This window comes from Ambystoma mexicanum, chromosome 5q (genome assembly GCF_040938575.1).
Source record: "Ambystoma mexicanum isolate Mex_15411 chromosome 5q, UKY_AmexF1_1, whole genome shotgun sequence".
Lineage (NCBI taxonomy): Eukaryota > Metazoa > Chordata > Amphibia > Caudata > Ambystomatidae > Ambystoma > Ambystoma mexicanum.
The window spans coordinates 1127103036-1127122495 of record NC_090933.1 but is presented as its reverse complement, the minus strand read 5'-3'; positions in this window follow the sequence as shown (position 1 = coordinate 1127122495).

Sequence of the window (19460 nt, the reverse complement as noted above, 5' to 3'; positions counted from 1 at the left end):
GACGGGTATGCCCAGACGTGGGTGCTGTGTCTGCTGGGCCTAGAGACCCAAGCTACTCCTCATTTATGTGGCCCAACAAGGCTGAAACATGTTTGGGGATGCTTGTGGTCTCGTGCAGAAGGGATGTGACCAAGCAGTTCAGGCTGGACTGCCACTTTAGGGGTGGGACCAAGCCTGATTTGCATATGGTCTTTCCCCTTCTGTAATGGCTTGGCAGGAGAAGAACGATGGTCTGGAGGGTTGCCCAGAACAATGCCAGAGGTTAGTATTAATTCCAAACCTTCCAGCCATCAACTCTTTTGTTTTGCGATAGTCACCCCGAGTGGGACAGGTATGCCCAGACGTGGGTCCCGTGCCTGCTGGGCCTAGAGACCCAAGCTACTCCTCACTGATGAGGCCCAACAAGGCTGAAACATGTTTAGGGATGCTTGTGGTTTCATGCAGAAGGGATGTGACCAAGCAGTTTGGGCTGGACTGTCCTTTAGGGGGGGGGACCAAGCCTGATTTGCATATGGTCTTTCCCCTTCTGTAATGGCTTGGCAGGAGAAGAATGATGGTCTGGAGGGTTGCCCAGAGCAACGCCAGAGGTTAGCATTAATTCCAAACCTTCCAGCCATCATCTATTTTGTTTTGCGATAGTCACCCCGAGTGGGACGGGTATGCCCAAACGTGGTCCCGTGCCTCCTGGGCCTAGAGACCCAAGCTACTCCTCACTGACGAGGCCCAACAAGGCTGAAACATGTTTGGGGATGCTTGTGGTCTCGTGCAGAACGGATGTGACCAAGCAGTTTGGGCTGGACTGCCCTTTTAGGGGTGGGACCAAGCCTGATTTGCATATGGTCTTTCCCCTTCTGTAATGGTTTGGCAGGAGAAGAACGATGGTCTGGAGGGTTGCCCAGAGCAACTCCAGAGGTTAGGATTCATTCCAAACCTTCCAGTCATCAACTCATGTTGTTTTGCAATACTAATCCCGAGTGGTACGGGTATGCCCAGAAGTGGGTCCCGTGCCTGCTGGGCCTAGAGACCCAAGATATTCCTCACTGATGAGGCCCAACAAGGCTGAAACATGTTTCGGGATGCTTGTGGTCTCGTGCAGAAGGGATGTGACCAAGCAGTTCAGGCTGGACTGCCCCTTTATGGGTGGGACCAAGCCTGATTTGCATATGGTCTTTCCCCTTTTGTAATGGCTTTGCAGGAGAAGAACGATGGTCTGGAGGGTTGCCCAGAGCAACGCCAGAGGTTAGGATTAATTCCAAACCTTCCAGCCATCAACTCTTTTGTTTTGCGATAGTCACCCCGAGTGGGACAGGTATGCCCAGACGTGGGTCCTGTGCCTGCTGGGCCTAGAGACCCAAGCTACTCCTCACTGATGAGGCCCAACAATGCTGAAACATGTTTAGGGATGCTTGTGGTTTCATGCAGAAGGGATGTGACCAAGCAGTTCGGGCTCGACTGCCCCTTTGAACGATGGTCTGGAGGGTTACCCAGAGCAACGCCAGTGGTTAGGATTAATTCCAAACCTTCCGGCCATCAACCCTGTCGTTTTGCGATAGTCACCTCAAGTGGGACGGGTATGCCCAGACGTGGTCACGTGCCTGCTGGGCCTAGAGACCCAAGCTACTCTTCACTGATGAGGCCCAACAAGGCTGAAACATGTTTGGGGATGCTTGTGGTCTTGTGCAGAAGGGATGTGACCAAGCAGTTCGGGCTGGACTGCCCCTTTAGGGGTGGGACCAAGCCTGATTTGCATATGGTCTTTCCCCTTCTGCAATGGCCTGGCAGGAGAAGAACGATGGTCTGGAGGGTTGCCCAGAGCAACGCCAGTGGTTAGGATTAATTCCAAACCTTCCAGCCATCAACTCTTTTATTTTGCGATAGTCACCTCGAGTGGGACGGGTATGCCCAGAAGTGGGTCCCATGCCTGCTGGGCCTAGAGACCCAGGCTACTCCTCACTGATGAGGCCCAACAAGGCTGAAACATGTTTGGGGATGCTTGTGGTCTCGTGCAGAAGGGATGTGCCGAAGCAGTTTGGGCTGGACGGCCCCTTTAGGTGTGGGACCAAGCCTGGTTTGCATATGGTCCTTCCCCTTTTGTAATGCTTTGGCAGGAGAAGAACATTGGTCTGGAGGGTTACCCAGAGCAACGCCAGAGGTTAGGATTAATTTCAAACCTTCCAGCCATCAACTATTTTGTTTTACAATAGTCACCCCGAGGGGGACCGGTATGCCCAGACGTGGGTCCCGTTCCTGCTGCGCCTAGAGACCCAAGCTACTCCTCACTTATGCGGCCCAACAAGGCTGAAACATGTTTGGGGATGCTTGTGGTCTCGTGCAGAAGGGATGTTACCAAGCAGGTCGGGCTGGACTGCCCCTTTAGGGGTGGGACCAAGCCTGATTTGCATATGGTCTTTCCCCTTCTGTAATGACTTGGTAGGAGAAGAACGATGGTCTGGAGGGTTGCCCAGAGCAACACCAGAGGTTCGGATTAATTCTAAACCTTCCAGCCATCAACTCTTTTGTTTTGCGATAGTCACCCCAAGTGGGACGGGCATGCCCAGACGTGGGTCCCGTGCCTGCTGGGCCTAGAGACCTAAGCTACTCCTCATTTATGTGGCCCAACAAGGCTGAAACATGTTTGGGGATGCTTGTGGTCTCGTGCAGAAGGGATGTGACCAAGCAGTTCGGGCTCGACTGCCCCTTTACGGGTGGGACCAAGCCTGATTTGCATATGGTCTTTCCCCTTCTGTAATGGCTTGGCAGAAGAAGAACGATGGTCTGGAGGGTTGCCCAGAGCAACGCCAGTGGTTAGGATTAATTCCAAACCTTCCAGCCATCAACTCTGTTGTTTTGCGATAGTCACCTCAAGTGGGACGGGTATGCCCAGACGTGGTCACATGCCTGCTGGGCCTAGAGACCCAAGCTACTCTTCACTGATGAGGCCCAACAAGGCTGAAACATGCTTGGGGATGCTTGTGGTCTCGTGCAGAAGGGATGTGACCAAGCAGTTCGGGCTGGACTGCCCCTTTAGGGGTGGGACCAAGCCTGATTTGCATATGGTCTTTACCCTTCTGCAATGGCTTGGCAGGAGAAGAACGATGGTCTGGAGGGTTGCCCAGAGCAACGCCAGTGGTTAGGATTATTTCCAAACCTTCCAGCCATCAACTCTTTTATTTTGCGATATTCACCTCGAGTGGGACGGGTATGCCCAGAAGTGGGTCCCATGCCTGCTGGGCCTAGAGACCCAAGCTACTCCTCACTGATGAGGCCCAACAAGGCTGAAACATGTTTGGGGATGCTTGTGGTCTCGTGCAGAAGGGATGTGCCGAAGCAGTTTGGGCTGGACTGCCCCTTTAGGTGTGGGACCAAGCCTGGTTTGCATATGGTCCTTCCCCTTTTGTAATGCTTTGGCAGGAGAAGAACAATTGTCTGGAGGGTTACCCAGAGCAACGCCAGAGGTTAGGATTAATTTCAAACCTTCCAGCCATCAACTCTTTTGTTTTGCGATAGTCACCCCAAGTGGGACGGGTATGCCCAGACGTGGGTCCCGTGCCTGCTGGGCCTAGAGACCCAAGCTACTCCTCACTGATGAGGCCATACAAAGCTGAAACATGTTTGGGGATGCTTGTGGTCTCATGCAGAAGGGATGTGAACAAGCAGTTAGGCCTGGACTGCCCCTTTAGGGGTGGGACCACGCCTGATTTGCATATGGTCTTTCCCCTTCTGTAATGGCTTTGCAGGAGAAGAACGATGGTCTGGAGGGTTGCCCAGAGCAACGCCAGAGGTTAGGATTAATTCCAAACATTCCAGCCATCAACTCTTTTGTTTTGCGATAGTCACCCCGAGTGGGACAGGTATGCCCAGACGTGGGTCCCGTGCCTGCTGGGCCTAGAGACCCAAGCTACTCCTCACTGATGAGGCCATACAAGGCTGAAACATGTTTGGGGATGCTTGTGGTCTCATGCAGAAGGGATGTGAACAAGCAGTTAGGGCTGGACTGCCCCTTTAGGGGTGGGACCACGCCTGATTTGCATATGGTCTTTCCCCTTCTGTAATGGCTTTGCAGGAGAAGAACGATGGTCTGGAGGGTTGCCCAGAGCAACGCCAGAGGTTAGGATTAATTCCAAACATTCCAGCCATCAACTCTTTTGTTTTGCGATAGTCACCCCGAGTGGGACAGGTATGCCCAGACGTGGGTCCCGTGCCTGCTGGGCCTAGAGACCCAAGCTACTCCTCACTGATGAGGCCCAACAATGCTGAAACATGTTTAGGGATGCTTGTGGTTTCATGCAGAAGGAATGTGACCAATCAGTTTGGCCTGGACTGTCCCTTTAGGGGTGAGACCAAGCCTGATTTGCATATGGTCTTTCCCCTTCTGTAATGTCTTGGCAGGAGAAGAACGATAGTCTGGAGGGTTGCCAAGAGCAACGCCAGAGGTTAGGATTAATTCCAAACCTTCCAGCCATCAACTATTTTGTTTTGCGATAGTCACCCCGAGTGGGACGGGTATGCCCTGACGTGGGTCCTGTGTCTGCTGGGCCTAGAGACCCAAGCTAATCCTCATTTATGTGGCCCAACAAGGCTGAAACATGTTTGGGGATGCTTGTGGTCTCGTGCAGAAGGGATGTGACCAATTAATTTGGGCTGGACTGCCCCTTTAGGGATGGGACCAAGTCTGTTTTGCATATGGTCTTTCCCCTTCTGTAATGTCTTGGCAGGAGAAGAACGACAGTCTGGAGGGTTGCCAAGAGCAATGCCAGAGGTTAGGATTAATTCCAAACCTTCCAGCCATCAACTCTGTTGTTTTGCGATAGTCACCTCGAGTGGGACGGGTATGCCCAAACGTGTTCCCGTGCCTGCTGGGCTTAGAGACCCAAGCTACTCCTCACTGATGAGGCCCAACAAGGCTGAAACATGTTTGGGGATGCTTGTGGTCTCGTGCAGAAGGGATGTGACCAGCAGTTTGGGCTGGACTGCCCCTTTAGAGGTGGGACCAAGCCTGATTTGCATATGGTCTTTCCCCTTCTGTAATGTCTTGGCAGGAGAAGAACGATAGTCTGGAGGGTTGCCAAGAGCAATGCCAGAGGTTAGGATTAAATCCAAACCTTCCAGCCATCAACTATTTTGTTTTGCGATAGTAACCCCTTGTGGGACAGGTATGCCCATACGTGGGTCCTGTGTCTGCTGGGCCTAGAGACCCAAGCTACTCCTCATTTATGTGGCCCAAGAAGGCTGAAACATGTTTGGGGATGCTTGTGGTCTCGTGCAGAAGGGATGTGACCAAGCAGTTTGGGCTCGACTGCCCTTTTAGGGGTGGGTCCAAGCCTGATATGCATATGGTCTTTCCCCTTCTGTAATGGCTTGGCAGGAGAAGAACGATGGTCTGGAGGGTTGCCCAGAGCAACGCCAGTGGTTAGGATTAATTCCAAACCTTCCAGCCATCAACACTGTTGTTTTGCGAGTCACTTCGAGTGGGACGGGTATGCCCAGACGTGGTCCCGTGCCTCCTGGGCCTAGAGACCCAAGCTACTCCTCACTGATGAGGCCCAACAAGGCTGAAACATGTTTGGGGATGCTTGTGGTCTCGTGCAGAACGGATGTGACCAAGCAGTTTGGGCTGGACTGCCCCTTTAGCGGTGGGACCAAGCCTGATTTGCATATGGTCTTTCCCCTTCTGTAATGTCTTGGCAGGAGAAGAACGATAGTCTGGAGGGTTGACAAGAGCAATGCCAGAGGTTAGGATTAATTCCAAACCTTCCAGCCATCAACTATTTTGTTTTGCGATAGTCACCCCGAGTGGGACGGGTATGCCCAGACGTGGGTGCTGTGTCTGCTGGGCCTTGGAGACCCAAGCTACTCCTCATTTATGTGGCCCAACAAGGCTGAAACATGTTTGGGGATGCTTGTGGTCTCGTGCAGAAGGGATGTGACCAAGCAGTTCAGGCTGGACTGCCACTTTAGGGGTGGGACCAAGCCTGATTTGCATATGGTCTTTCCCCTTCTGTAATGGCTTGGCAGGAGAAGAACGATGGTCTGGAGGGTTGCACAGAACAATGCCAGAGGTTAGTATTAATTCCAAACCTTCCAGCCATCAACTCTTTTGTTTTGCGATAGTCACCCCGAGTGGGACAGGTATGCCCAGACGTGGGTCCCGTGCCTGCTGGGCCTAGAGACCCAAGCTACTCCTCACTGATGAGGCCCAACAAGGCTGAAACATGTTTAGGGATGCTTGTGGTTTCATGCAGAAGGGATGTGACCAAGCAGTTCAGGCTGGACTGCCACTTTAGGGGTGGGACCAAGCCTGATTTGCATATGGTCTTTCCCCTTCTGTAATGGCTTGGCAGGAGAAGAACGATGGTCTGGAGGGTTGCACAGAACAATGCCAGAGGTTAGTATTAATTCCAAACCTTCCGGGCATCAACTCTTTTGTTTTGCGATAGTCACCCCGAGTGGGACAGGTATGCCCAGACGTGGGTCCCGTGCCTGCTGGGCCTAGAGACCCAAGCTACTCCTCACTGATGAGGCCCAACAAGGCTGAAACATGTTTAGGGATGCTTGTGGTTTCATGCAGAAGGGATGTGACCAAGCAGTTTGGGCTGGACTGTCCTTTAGGGGTGGGACCAAGCCTGATTTGCATATGGTCTTTCCCCTTCTGTAATGGCTTGGCAGGAGAAGAACGATGGTCTGGAGGGTTGCCCAGAGCAACGCCAGAGGTTAGGATTAATTCCAAACCTTCCAGCCATCAACTCTTTTGTTTTGCGATAGTCACCCCAAGTGGGACAGGTATGCCCAGATGTGGGTCCCGTGCCTGCTGTGCCTAGAGACCCAAGTTTCTCCTCACTGATGAGGCCCAACAAGGCTGAAACATGTTTTGGGATGCTTGTGGTCTCGTGCAGAAGGGATGTGACCAAGCAGTTCGGGCTCGACTGCCCCTTTACGGGTGGGACCAAGCCTGATTTGCATATGGTCTTTCCCCTTCTGTAATGGCTTGGCAGGAGAAGAACGATGGTCTGGAGGGTTGCCCAGAGCAACGCCAGTGGTTAGGATTAATTCCAAACAGCCATCAACCCTGTTGTTTTGCGATAGTCACCTCAAGTGGGACGGGTATGCCCAGACGTGGTCACGTGCCTGCTGGGCCTAGAGACCCAAGCTACTCTTCACTGATGAGGCCCAACAATGCTGAAACATGTTTGGGGATGCTTGTGGTCTCGTGCAGAAGGGATGTGACCAAGCAGTTTGGGCTGGACTGCCCCTTTAGGGGTGGGACCAAGCCTGATTTGCATACGGTCTTTCCCCTTCTGCAATGGCCTGGCAGGAGAAGAACGATGGTCTGGAGGGTTGCCCAGAGCAACGCCAGTGGTTAGGATTAATTCCAAACCTTCCAGCCATCAACTCTTTTATTTTGCGATAGTCACCTCGAGTGGGACGGGTATGCCCCGAAGTGGGTCCCATGCCTGCTGGGCCTAGAGACCCAAGCTACTCCTCACTGATGAGGCCCAACAAGGCTGAAACATGTTTGGGGATGCTTGTGGTCTCGTGCAGAAGGGATGTGCCGAAGCAGTTTGGGCTGGATGGCCCCTTTAGGTGTGGGACCAAGCCTGGTTTGCATATGGTCCTTCCCCTTTTGTAATGCTTTGGCAGGAGAAGAACAATGGTCTGGAGGGTTACCCAGAGCAACGCCAAAGGTTAGGATTAATTTCAAACCTTCCAGCCATCAACTATTTTGTTTTACAATAGTCACCCCGAGTGGGACGGGTATGCCCAGACATGGGTCCCGTTCCTGCTGCGCCTAGAGACCCAAGCTACTCCTCACTTATGAGGCCCAACAAGGCTGAAACATGTTTGGGGATGCTTGTGGTCTCGTGCAGAAGGGATGTGACCAAGCAGTCCGGGCTGGACTGCCCCTTTAGGGGTGGGACCAAGCCTGATTTGCATATGGTCTTTCCCCTTCTGTAATGGCTTGGCAGGAGAAGATTGATGGTCTGGAGGGTTGCCCAGAGCAACGCCAGTGGTTAGGATTAATTCCAAACCTTCCAGCCATCAACTCTGTTGTTTTGCGATAGTCACCTCAAGTGGGACGGGTATGCCCAGATGTGGTCACATGCCTGCTGGGCCTAGAGACCCAAGCTACTCTTCACTGATGAGGCCCAACAAGGCTGAAACATGTTTGGGGATGCTTGTGGTCTCGTGCAGAAGGGATGTGACCAAGCAGTCCGGGCTGGACTGCCCCTTTAGGGGTGGGACCAAGCCTGATTTGCATATGGTCTTTCCCCTTCTGTAATGGCTTGGCAGGAGAAGAACGATGGTCTGGAGGGTTGCCCAGAACAATGCCAGAGGTTAGTATTAATTCCAAACCTTCCAGCCATCAACTCTTTTGTTTTGCGATAGTCACCCCGAGTGGGACAGGTATGCCCAGACGTGGGTCCCGTGCCTGCTGGGCCTAGAGACCCAAGCTACTCCTCACTGATGAGGCCCAACAAGGCTGAAACATGTTTAGGGATGCTTGTGGTTTCATGCAGAAGGGATGTGACCAAGCAGTTTGGGCTGGACTGTCCTTTAGGGGTGGGACCAAGCCTGATTTGCATATGGTCTTTCCCCTTCTGTAATGGCTTGGCAGGAGAAGAATGATGGTCTGGAGGGTTGCCCAGAGCAACGCCAGAGGTTAGCATTAATTCCAAACCTTCCAGCCATCAACTCTTTTGTTTTGCGATAGTCACCCCAAGTGGGACAGGTATGCCCAGATGTGGCTCCCGTGCCTGCTGTGCCTAGAGACCCAAGTTTCTCCTCACTGATGAGGCCCAACAAGGCTGAAACATGTTTGGGGATGCTTGTGGTCTCGTGCAGAAGGGATGTGACCAAGCAATTCGGATGGACTGCCCCTTTAGGGGTGGGACCAAGCCTGATTTGCATATGGTCTTTCCCCTTCTGTAATGTCTTGGCAGGAGAGGAACGATAGTCTGGAGGGTTGCCCAGAGCAACTCCAGAGGTTTGGATTCATTCCAAACCTTCCAGTCATCAACTCTGTTGTTTTGCAATACTAACCCCGAGTGGTACGGGTATGCCCAGAAGTGGGTCCCGTGCCTGCTGGGCCTAGAGACCCAAGATATTCCTCACTGATGAGGCCCAACAAGGCTGAAACATGTTTCGGGATGCTTGTGGTCTTGTGCAGAAGGGATGTGACCAAGCAGTTCAGGCTGGACTGCCCCTTTATGGGTGGGACCAAGCCTGATTTGCATATGGTCTTTCCCCTTTTGTAATGGCTTTGCAGGAGAAGAACGATGGTCTGGAGGGTTGCCCAGAGCAACGCCAGAGGTTAGGATTAATTCCAAACCTTCCAGCCATCAACTCTTTTGTTTTGCGATAGTCACCCCGAGTGGGACAGGTATGCCCAGACGTGGGTCCTGTGCCTGCTGGGCCTAGAGACCCAAGCTACTCCTCACTGATGAGGCCCAACAATGCTGAAACATGTTTAGGGATGCTTGTGGTTTCATGCAGAAGGGATGTGACCAAGCAGTTCGGGCTCGACTGCCCCTTTGAACGATGGTCTGGAGGGTTGCCCAGAGCAACGCCAGTGGTTAGGATTAATTCCAAACCTTCCGGCCATCAACCCTGTCGTTTTGCGATAGTCACCTCAAGTGGGACGGGTATGCCCAGACGTGGTCACGTGCCTGCTGGGCCTAGAGACCCAAGCTACTCTTCACTGATGAGGCCCAACAAGGCTGAAACATGTTTGGGGATGCTTGTGGTCTTGTGCAGAAGGGATGTGACCAAGCAGTTCGGGCTGGACTGCCCCTTTAGGGGTGGGACCAAGCCTGATTTGCATATGGTCTTTCCCCTTCTGCAATGGCCTGGCAGGAGAAGAACGATGGTCTGGAGGGTTGCCCAGAGCAACGCCAGTGGTTAGGATTAATTCCAAACCTTCCAGCCATCAACTCTTTTATTTTGCGATAGTCACCTCGAGTGGGACGGGTATGCCCAGAAGTGGGTCCCATGCCTGCTGGGCCTAGAGACCCAGGCTACTCCTCACTGATGAGGCCCAACAAGGCTGAAACATGTTTGGGGATGCTTGTGGTCTCGTGCAGAAGGGATGTGCCGAAGCAGTTTGGGCTGGACGGCCCCTTTAGGTGTGGGACCAAGCCTGGTTTGCATATGGTCCTTCCCCTTTTGTAATGCTTTGGCAGGAGAAGAACATTGGTCTGGAGGGTTACCCAGAGCAACGCCAGAGGTTAGGATTAATTTCAAACCTTCCAGCCATCAACTATTTTGTTTTACAATAGTCACCCCGAGGGGGACCGGTATGCCCAGACGTGGGTCCCGTTCCTGCTGCACCTAGAGACCCAAGCTACTCCTCACTTATGCGGCCCAACAAGGCTGAAACATGTTTGGGGATGCTTGTGGTCTCGTGCAGAAGGGATGTTACCAAGCAGGTCGGGCTGGACTGCCCCTTTAGGGGTGGGACCAAGCCTGATTTGCATATGGTCTTTCCCCTTCTGTAATGACTTGGTAGGAGAAGAACGATGGTCTGGAGGGTTGCCCAGAGCAACACCAGAGGTTCGGATTAATTCTAAACCTTCCAGCAATCAACTCTTTTGTTTTGCGATAGTCACCCCAAGTGGGACGGGTATGCCCAGACGTGGGTCCCGTGCCTGCTGGGCCTAGAGACCTAAGCTACTCCTCATTTATGTGGCCCAACAAGGCTGAAACATGTTTGGGGATGCTTGTGGTCTCGTGCAGAAGGGATGTGACCAAGCAGTTCGGGCTCGACTGCCCCTTTACGGGTGGGACCAAGCCTGATTTGCATATGGTCTTTCCCCTTCTGTAATGGCTTGGCAGGAGAAGAACGATGGTCTGGAGGGTTGCCCAGAGCAACGCCAGTGGTTAGGATTAATTCCAAACCTTCCAGCCATCAACTCTGTTGTTTTGCGATAGTCACCTCAAGTGGGACGGGTATGCCCAGATGTGGTCACATGCCTGCTGGGCCTAGAGACCCAAGCTACTCTTCACTGATGAGGCCCAACAAGGCTGAAACATGCTTGGGGATGCTTGTGGTCTCGTGCAGAAGGGATGTGACCAAGCAGTTCGGGCTGGACTGCCCCTTTAGGGGTGGGACCAAGCCTGATTTGCATATGGTCTTTACCCTTCTGCAATGGCTTGGCAGGAGAAGAACGATGGTCTGGAGGGTTGCCCAGAGCAACGCCAGTGGTTAGGATTATTTCCAAACCTTCCAGCCATCAACTCTTTTATTTTGCGATATTCACCTCGAGTGGGACGGGTATGCCCAGAAGTGGGTCCCATGCCTGCTGGGCCTAGAGACCCAAGCTACTCCTCACTGATGAGGCCCAACAAGGCTGAAACATGTTTGGGGATGCTTGTGGTCTCGTGCAGAAGGGATGTGCCGAAGCAGTTTGGGCTGGACTGCCCCTTTAGGTGTGGGACCAAGCCTGGTTTGCATATGGTCCTTCCCCTTTTGTAATGCTTTGGCAGGAGAAGAACAATGGTCTGGAGGGTTACCCAGAGCAACGCCAGAGGTTAGGATTAATTTCAAACCTTCCAGCCATCAACTCTTTTGTTTTGCGATAGTCACCCCAAGTGGGACGGGTATGCCCAGACGTGGGTCCCGTGCCTGCTGGGCCTAGAGACCCAAGCTACTCCTCACTGATGAGGCCATACAAGGCTGAAACATGTTTGGGGATGCTTGTGGTCTCATGCAGAAGGGATGTGAACAAGCAGTTAGGGCTGGACTGCCCCTTTAGGGGTGGGACCACGCCTGATTTGCATATGGTCTTTCCCCTTCTGTAATGGCTTTGCAGGAGAAGAACGATGGTCTGGAGGGTTGCCCAGAGCAACGCCAGAGGTTAGGATTAATTCCAAACCTTCCAGCCATCAACTCTTTTGTTTTGCGATAGTCACCCCGAGTGGGACAGGTATGCCCAGACGTGGGTCCCGTGCCTGCTGGGCCTAGAGACCCAAGCTACTCCTCACTGATGAGGCCCAACAATGCTGAAACATGTTTAGGGATGCTTGTGGTTTCATGCAGAAGGAATGTGACCAATCAGTTTGGCCTGGACTGTCCCTTTAGGGGTGGGACCAAGCCTGATTTGCATATGGTCTTTCCCCTTCTGTAATGTCTTGGCAGGAGAAGAACGATAGTCTGGAGGGTTGCCAAGAGCAACGCCAGAGGTTAGGATTAATTCCAAACCTTCCATCCATCAACTATTTTGTTTTGCGATAGTCACCCCGAGTGGGACGGGTATGCCCTGACGTGGGTCCTGTGTCTGCTGGGCCTAGAGACCCAAGCTAATCCTCATTTATGTGGCCCAACAAGGCTGAAACATGTTTGGGGATACTTGTGGTCTCGTGCAGAAGGGATGTGACCAATTAATTCGGGCTGGACTGCCCCTTTAGGGATGGGACCAAGTCTGTTTTGCATATGGTCTTTCCCCTTCTGTAATGGCTTGGCAGGAGAAGAACGACAGTCTGGAGGGTTGCCAAGAGCAACGCCAGTGGTTAGGATTAATTCCAAACCTTCCAGCCATCAACTCTGTTGTTTTGCGATAGTCACCTCGAGTGGGACGGGTATGCCCAAACGTGTTCCCGTGCCTGCTGGGCTTAGAGACCCAAGCTACTCCTCACTGATGAGGCCCAACAAGGCTGAAACATGTTTGGGGATGCTTGTGGTCTCGTGCAGAAGGGATGTGACCAGCAGTTTGGGCTGGACTGCCCCTTTAGGGGTGGGGCCAAGCCTGATTTGCATATGGTCTTTCCCCTTCTGTAATGTCTTGGCAGGAGAAGAACGATAGTCTGGAGGGTTGCCAAGAGCAATGCCAGAGGTTAGGATTAATTCCAAACCTTACAGCCATCAACTATTTTGTTTTGCGATAGTAACCCCTTGTGGGACAGGTATGCCCATACGTGGGTCCTGTGTCTGCTGGGCCTAGAGACCCAAGCTACTCCTCATTTATGTGGCCCAAGAAGGCTGAAACATGTTTGGGGATGCTTGTGGTCTCGTGCAGAAGGGATGTGACCAAGCAGTTTGGGCTCGACTGCCCCTTTAGGGGTGGGTCCAAGCCTGATATGCATATGGTCTTTCCCCTTCTGTAATGGCTTGGCAGGAGAAGAACGATGGTCTGGAGGGTTGCCCAGAGCAACGCCAGTGGTTAGGATTAATTCCAAACCTTCCAGCCATCAACACTGTTGTTTTGCGAGTCACTTCGAGTGGGACGGGTATGCCCAGACGTGGTCCCGTGCCTCCTGGGCCTAGAGACCCAAGCTACTCCTCACTGATGAGGCCCAACAAGGCTGAAACATGTTTGGGGATGCTTGTGGTCTCGTGCAGAACGGATGTGACCAAGCAGTTTGGGCTGGACTGCCCCTTTAGCGGTGGGACCATGCCTGATTTGCATATGGTCTTTCCCCTTCTGTAATGTCTTGGCAGGAGAAGAACGATAGTCTGGAGGGTTGACAAGAGCAATGCCAGAGGTTAGGATTAATTCCAAACCTTCCAGCCATCAACTATTTTGTTTTGCGATAGTCACCCCGAGTGGGACGGGTATGCCCAGACGTGGGTGCTGTGTCTGCTGGGCCTTGGAGACCCAAGCTACTCCTCATTTATGTGGCCCAACAAGGCTGAAACATGTTTGGGGATGCTTGTGGTCTCGTGCAGAAGGGATGTGACCAAGCAGTTCAGGCTGGACTGCCACTTTAGGGGTGGGACCAAGCCTGATTTGCATATGGTCTTTCCCCTTCTGTAATGGCTTGGCAGGAGAAGAACGATGGTCTGGAGGGTTGCACAGAACAATGCCAGAGGTTAGTATTAATTCCAAACCTTCCAGCCATCAACTCTTTTGTTTTGCGATAGTCACCCCGAGTGGGACAGGTATGCCCAGACGTGGGTCCCGTGCCTGCTGGGCCTAGAGACCCAAGCTACTCCTCACTGATGAGGCCCAACAAGGCTGAAACATGTTTAGGGATGCTTGTGGTTTCATGCAGAAGGGATGTGACCAAGCAGTTTGGGCTGGACTGTCCTTTAGGGGTGGGACCAAGCCTGATTTGCATATGGTCTTTCCCCTTCTGTAATGGCTTGGCAGGAGAAGAACGATGGTCTGGAGGGTTGCCCAGAGCAACGCCAGAGGTTAGGATTAATTCCAAACCTTCCAGCCATCAACTCTTTTGTTTTGCGATAGTCACCCCAAGTGGGACAGGTATGCCCAGATGTCAGTCCCGTGCCTGCTGTGCCTAGAGACCCAAGTTTCTCCTCACTGATGAGGCCCAACAAGGCTGAAACATGTTTTGGGATGCTTGTGGTCTCGTGCAAAAGGGATGTGACCAAGCAGTTCGGGCTCGACTGCCCCTTTACGGGTGGGACCAAGCCTGATTTGCATATGGTCTTTCCCCTTCTGTAATGGCTTGGCAGGAGAAGAACGATGGTCTGGAGGGTTGCCCAGAGCAACGCCAGTGGTTAGGATTAATTCCAAACAGCCATCAACCCTGTTGTTTTGCGATAGTCACCTCAAGTGGGACGGGTATGCCCAGACGTGGTCACGTGCCTGCTGGGCCTAGAGACCCAAGCTACTCTTCACTGATGAGGCCCAACAATGCTGAAACATGTTTGGGGATGCTTGTGGTCTCGTGCAGAAGGGATGTGACCAAGCAGTTTGGGCTGGACTGCCCCTTTAGGGGTGGGACCAAGCCTGATTTGCATACGGTCTTTCCCCTTCTGCAATGGCCTGGCAGGAGAAGAACGATGGTCTGGAGGGTTGCCCAGAGCAACGCCAGTGGTTAGGATTAATTCCAAACCTTCCAGCCATCAACTCTTTTATTTTGCGATAGTCACCTCGAGTGGGACGGGTATGCCCCGAAGTGGGTCCCATGCCTGCTGGGCCTAGAGACCCAAGCTACTCCTCACTGATGAGGCCCAACAAGGCTGAAACATGTTTGGGGATGCTTGTGGTCTCGTGCAGAACGGATGTGACCAAGCAGTTTGGGCTGGACTGCTCCTTTAGGGGTGGGACCAAGCCTGATTTGCATATGGTCTTTCCCCATCTGTAATGTCTTGGCAGGAGAAGAACGATAGTCTGGAGGGTTGACAAGAGCAATGCCAGAGGTTAGGATTAATTCCAAACCTTCCAGCCATCAACTATTTTGTTTTGCGATAGTCACCCCGAGTGGGACGGGTATGCCCAGACGTGGGTGCTGTGTCTGCTGGGCCTAGAGACCCAAGCTACTCCTCATTTATGTGGCCCAACAAGGCTGAAACATGTTTGGGGATGCTTGTGGTCTCGTGCAGAAGGGATGTGACCAAGCAGTTCAGGCTGGACTGCCACTTTAGGGGTGGGACCAAGCCTGATTTGCATATGGTCTTTCCCCTTCTGTAATGGCTTGGCAGGAGAAGAACGATGGTCTGGAGGGTTGCCCAGAACAATGCCAGAGGTTAGTATTAATTCCAAACCTTCCAGCCATCAACTCTTTTGTTTTGCGATAGTCACCCCGAGTGGGACAGGTATGCCCAGACGTGGGTCCCGTGCCTGCTGGGCCTAGAGACCCAAGCTACTCCTCACTGATGAGGCCCAACAAGGCTGAAACATGTTTAGGGATGCTTGTGGTTTCATGCAGAAGGGATGTGACCAAGCAGTTTGGGCTGGACTGTCCTTTAGGGGGGGGGACCAAGCCTGATTTGCATATGGTCTTTCCCCTTCTGTAATGGCTTGGCAGGAGAAGAATGATGGTCTGGAGGGTTGCCCAGAGCAACGCCAGAGGTTAGCATTAATTCCAAACCTTCCAGCCATCATCTATTTTGTTTTGCGATAGTCACCCCGAGTGGGACGGGTATGCCCAAACGTGGTCCCGTGCCTCCTGGGCCTAGAGACCCAAGCTACTCCTCACTGACGAGGCCCAACAAGGCTGAAACATGTTTGGGGATGCTTGTGGTCTCGTGCAGAACGGATGTGACCAAGCAGTTTGGGCTGGACTGCCCTTTTAGGGGTGGGACCAAGCCTGATTTGCATATGGTCTTTCCCCTTCTGTAATGGTTTGGCAGGAGAAGAACGATGGTCTGGAGGGTTGCCCAGAGCAACTCCAGAGGTTAGGATTCATTCCAAACCTTCCAGTCATCAACTCATGTTGTTTTGCAATACTAATCCCGAGTGGTACGGGTATGCCCAGAAGTGGGTCCCGTGCCTGCTGGGCCTAGAGACCCAAGATATTCCTCACTGATGAGGCCCAACAAGGCTGAAACATGTTTCGGGATGCTTGTGGTCTCGTGCAGAAGGGATGTGACCAAGCAGTTCAGGCTGGACTGCCCCTTTATGGGTGGGACCAAGCCTGATTTGCATATGGTCTTTCCCCTTTTGTAATGGCTTTGCAGGAGAAGAACGATGGTCTGGAGGGTTGCCCAGAGCAACGCCAGAGGTTAGGATTAATTCCAAACCTTCCAGCCATCAACTCTTTTGTTTTGCGATAGTCACCCCGAGTGGGACAGGTATGCCCAGACGTGGGTCCTGTGCCTGCTGGGCCTAGAGACCCAAGCTACTCCTCACTGATGAGGCCCAACAATGCTGAAACATGTTTAGGGATGCTTGTGGTTTCATGCAGAAGGGATGTGACCAAGCAGTTCGGGCTCGACTGCCCCTTTGAACGATGGTCTGGAGGGTTACCCAGAGCAACGCCAGTGGTTAGGATTAATTCCAAACCTTCCGGCCATCAACCCTGTCGTTTTGCGATAGTCACCTCAAGTGGGACGGGTATGCCCAGACGTGGTCACGTGCCTGCTGGGCCTAGAGACCCAAGCTACTCTTCACTGATGAGGCCCAACAAGGCTGAAACATGTTTGGGGATGCTTGTGGTCTTGTGCAGAAGGGATGTGACCAAGCAGTTCGGGCTGGACTGCCCCTTTAGGGGTGGGACCAAGCCTGATTTGCATATGGTCTTTCCCCTTCTGCAATGGCCTGGCAGGAGAAGAACGATGGTCTGGAGGGTTGCCCAGAGCAACGCCAGTGGTTAGGATTAATTCCAAACCTTCCAGCCATCAACTCTTTTATTTTGCGATAGTCACCTCGAGTGGGACGGGTATGCCCAGAAGTGGGTCCCATGCCTGCTGGGCCTAGAGACCCAGGCTACTCCTCACTGATGAGGCCCAACAAGGCTGAAACATGTTTGGGGATGCTTGTGGTCTCGTGCAGAAGGGATGTGCCGAAGCAGTTTGGGCTGGACGGCCCCTTTAGGTGTGGGACCAAGCCTGGTTTGCATATGGTCCTTCCCCTTTTGTAATGCTTTGGCAGGAGAAGAACATTGGTCTGGAGGGTTACCCAGAGCAACGCCAGAGGTTAGGATTAATTTCAAACCTTCCAGCCATCAACTATTTTGTTTTACAATAGTCACCCCGAGGGGGACCGGTATGCCCAGACGTGGGTCCCGTTCCTGCTGCGCCTAGAGACCCAAGCTACTCCTCACTTATGCGGCCCAACAAGGCTGAAACATGTTTGGGGATGCTTGTGGTCTCGTGCAGAAGGGATGTTACCAAGCAGGTCGGGCTGGACTGCCCCTTTAGGGGTGGGACCAAGCCTGATTTGCATATGGTCTTTCCCCTTCTGTAATGACTTGGTAGGAGAAGAACGATGGTCTGGAGGGTTGCCCAGAGCAACACCAGAGGTTCGGATTAATTCTAAACCTTCCAGCCATCAACTCTTTTGTTTTGCGATAGTCACCCCAAGTGGGACGGGCATGCCCAGACGTGGGTCCCGTGCCTGCTGGGCCTAGAGACCTAAGCTACTCCTCATTTATGTGGCCCAACAAGGCTGAAACATGTTTGGGGATGCTTGTGGTCTCGTGCAGAAGGGATGTGACCAAGCAGTTCGGGCTCGACTGCCCCTTTACGGGTGGGACCAAGCCTGATTTGCATATGGTCTTTCCCCTTCTGTAATGGCTTGGCAGAAGAAGAACGATGGTCTGGAGGGTTGCCCAGAGCAACGCCAGTGGTTAGGATTAATTCCAAACCTTCCAGCCATCAACTCTGTTGTTTTGCGATAGTCACCTCAAGTGGGACGGGTATGCCCAGACGTGGTCACATGCCTGCTGGGCCTAGAGACCCAAGCTACTCTTCACTGATGAGGCCCAACAAGGCTGAAACATGCTTGGGGATGCTTGTGGTCTCGTGCAGAAGGGATGTGACCAAGCAGTTCGGGCTGGACTGCCCCTTTAGGGGTGGGACCAAGCCTGATTTGCATATGGTCTTTACCCTTCTGCAATGGCTTGGCAGGAGAAGAACGATGGTCTGGAGGGTTGCCCAGAGCAACGCCAGTGGTTAGGATTATTTCCAAACCTTCCAGCCATCAACTCTTTTATTTTGCGATATTCACCTCGAGTGGGACGGGTATGCCCAGAAGTGGGTCCCATGCCTGCTGGGCCTAGAGACCCAAGCTACTCCTCACTGATGAGGCCCAACAAGGCTGAAACATGTTTGGGGATGCTTGTGGTCTCGTGCAGAAGGGATGTGCCGAAGCAGTTTGGGCTGGACTGCCCCTTTAGGTGTGGGACCAAGCCTGGTTTGCATATGGTCCTTCCCCTTTTGTAATGCTTTGGCAGGAGAAGAACAATTGTCTGGAGGGTTACCCAGAGCAACGCCAGAGGTTAGGATTAATTTCAAACCTTCCAGCCATCAACTCTTTTGTTTTGCGATAGTCACCCCAAGTGGGACGGGTATGCCCAGACGTGGGTCCCGTGCCTGCTGGGCCTAGAGACCCAAGCTACTCCTCACTGATGAGGCCATACAAGGCTGAAACATGTTTGGGGATGCTTGTGGTCTCATGCAGAAGGGATGTGAACAAGCAGTTAGGCCTGGACTGCCCCTTTAGGGGTGGGACCACGCCTGATTTGCATATGGTCTTTCCCCTTCTGTAATGGCTTTGCAGGAGAAGAACGATGGTCTGGAGGGTTGCCCAGAGCAACGCCAGAGGTTAGGATTAATTCCAAACATTCCAGCCATCAACTCTTTTGTTTTGCGATAGTCACCCCGAGTGGGACAGGTATGCCCAGACGTGGGTCCCGTGCCTGCTGGGCCTAGAGACCCAAGCTACTCCTCACTGATGAGGCCATACAAGGCTGAAACATGTTTGGGGATGCTTGTGGTCTCATGCAGAAGGGATGTGAACAAGCAGTTAGGGCTGGACTGCCCCTTTAGGGGTGGGACCACGCCTGATTTGCATATGGTCTTTCCCCTTCTGTAATGGCTTTGCAGGAGAAGAACGATGGTCTGGAGGGTTGCCCAGAGCAACGCCAGAGGTTAGGATTAATTCCAAACATTCCAGCCATCAACTCTTTTGTTTTGCGATAGTCACCCCGAGTGGGACAGGTATGCCCAGACGTGGGTCCCGTGCCTGCTGGGCCTAGAGACCCAAGCTACTCCTCACTGATGAGGCCCAACAATGCTGAAACATGTTTAGGGATGCTTGTGGTTTCATGCAGAAGGA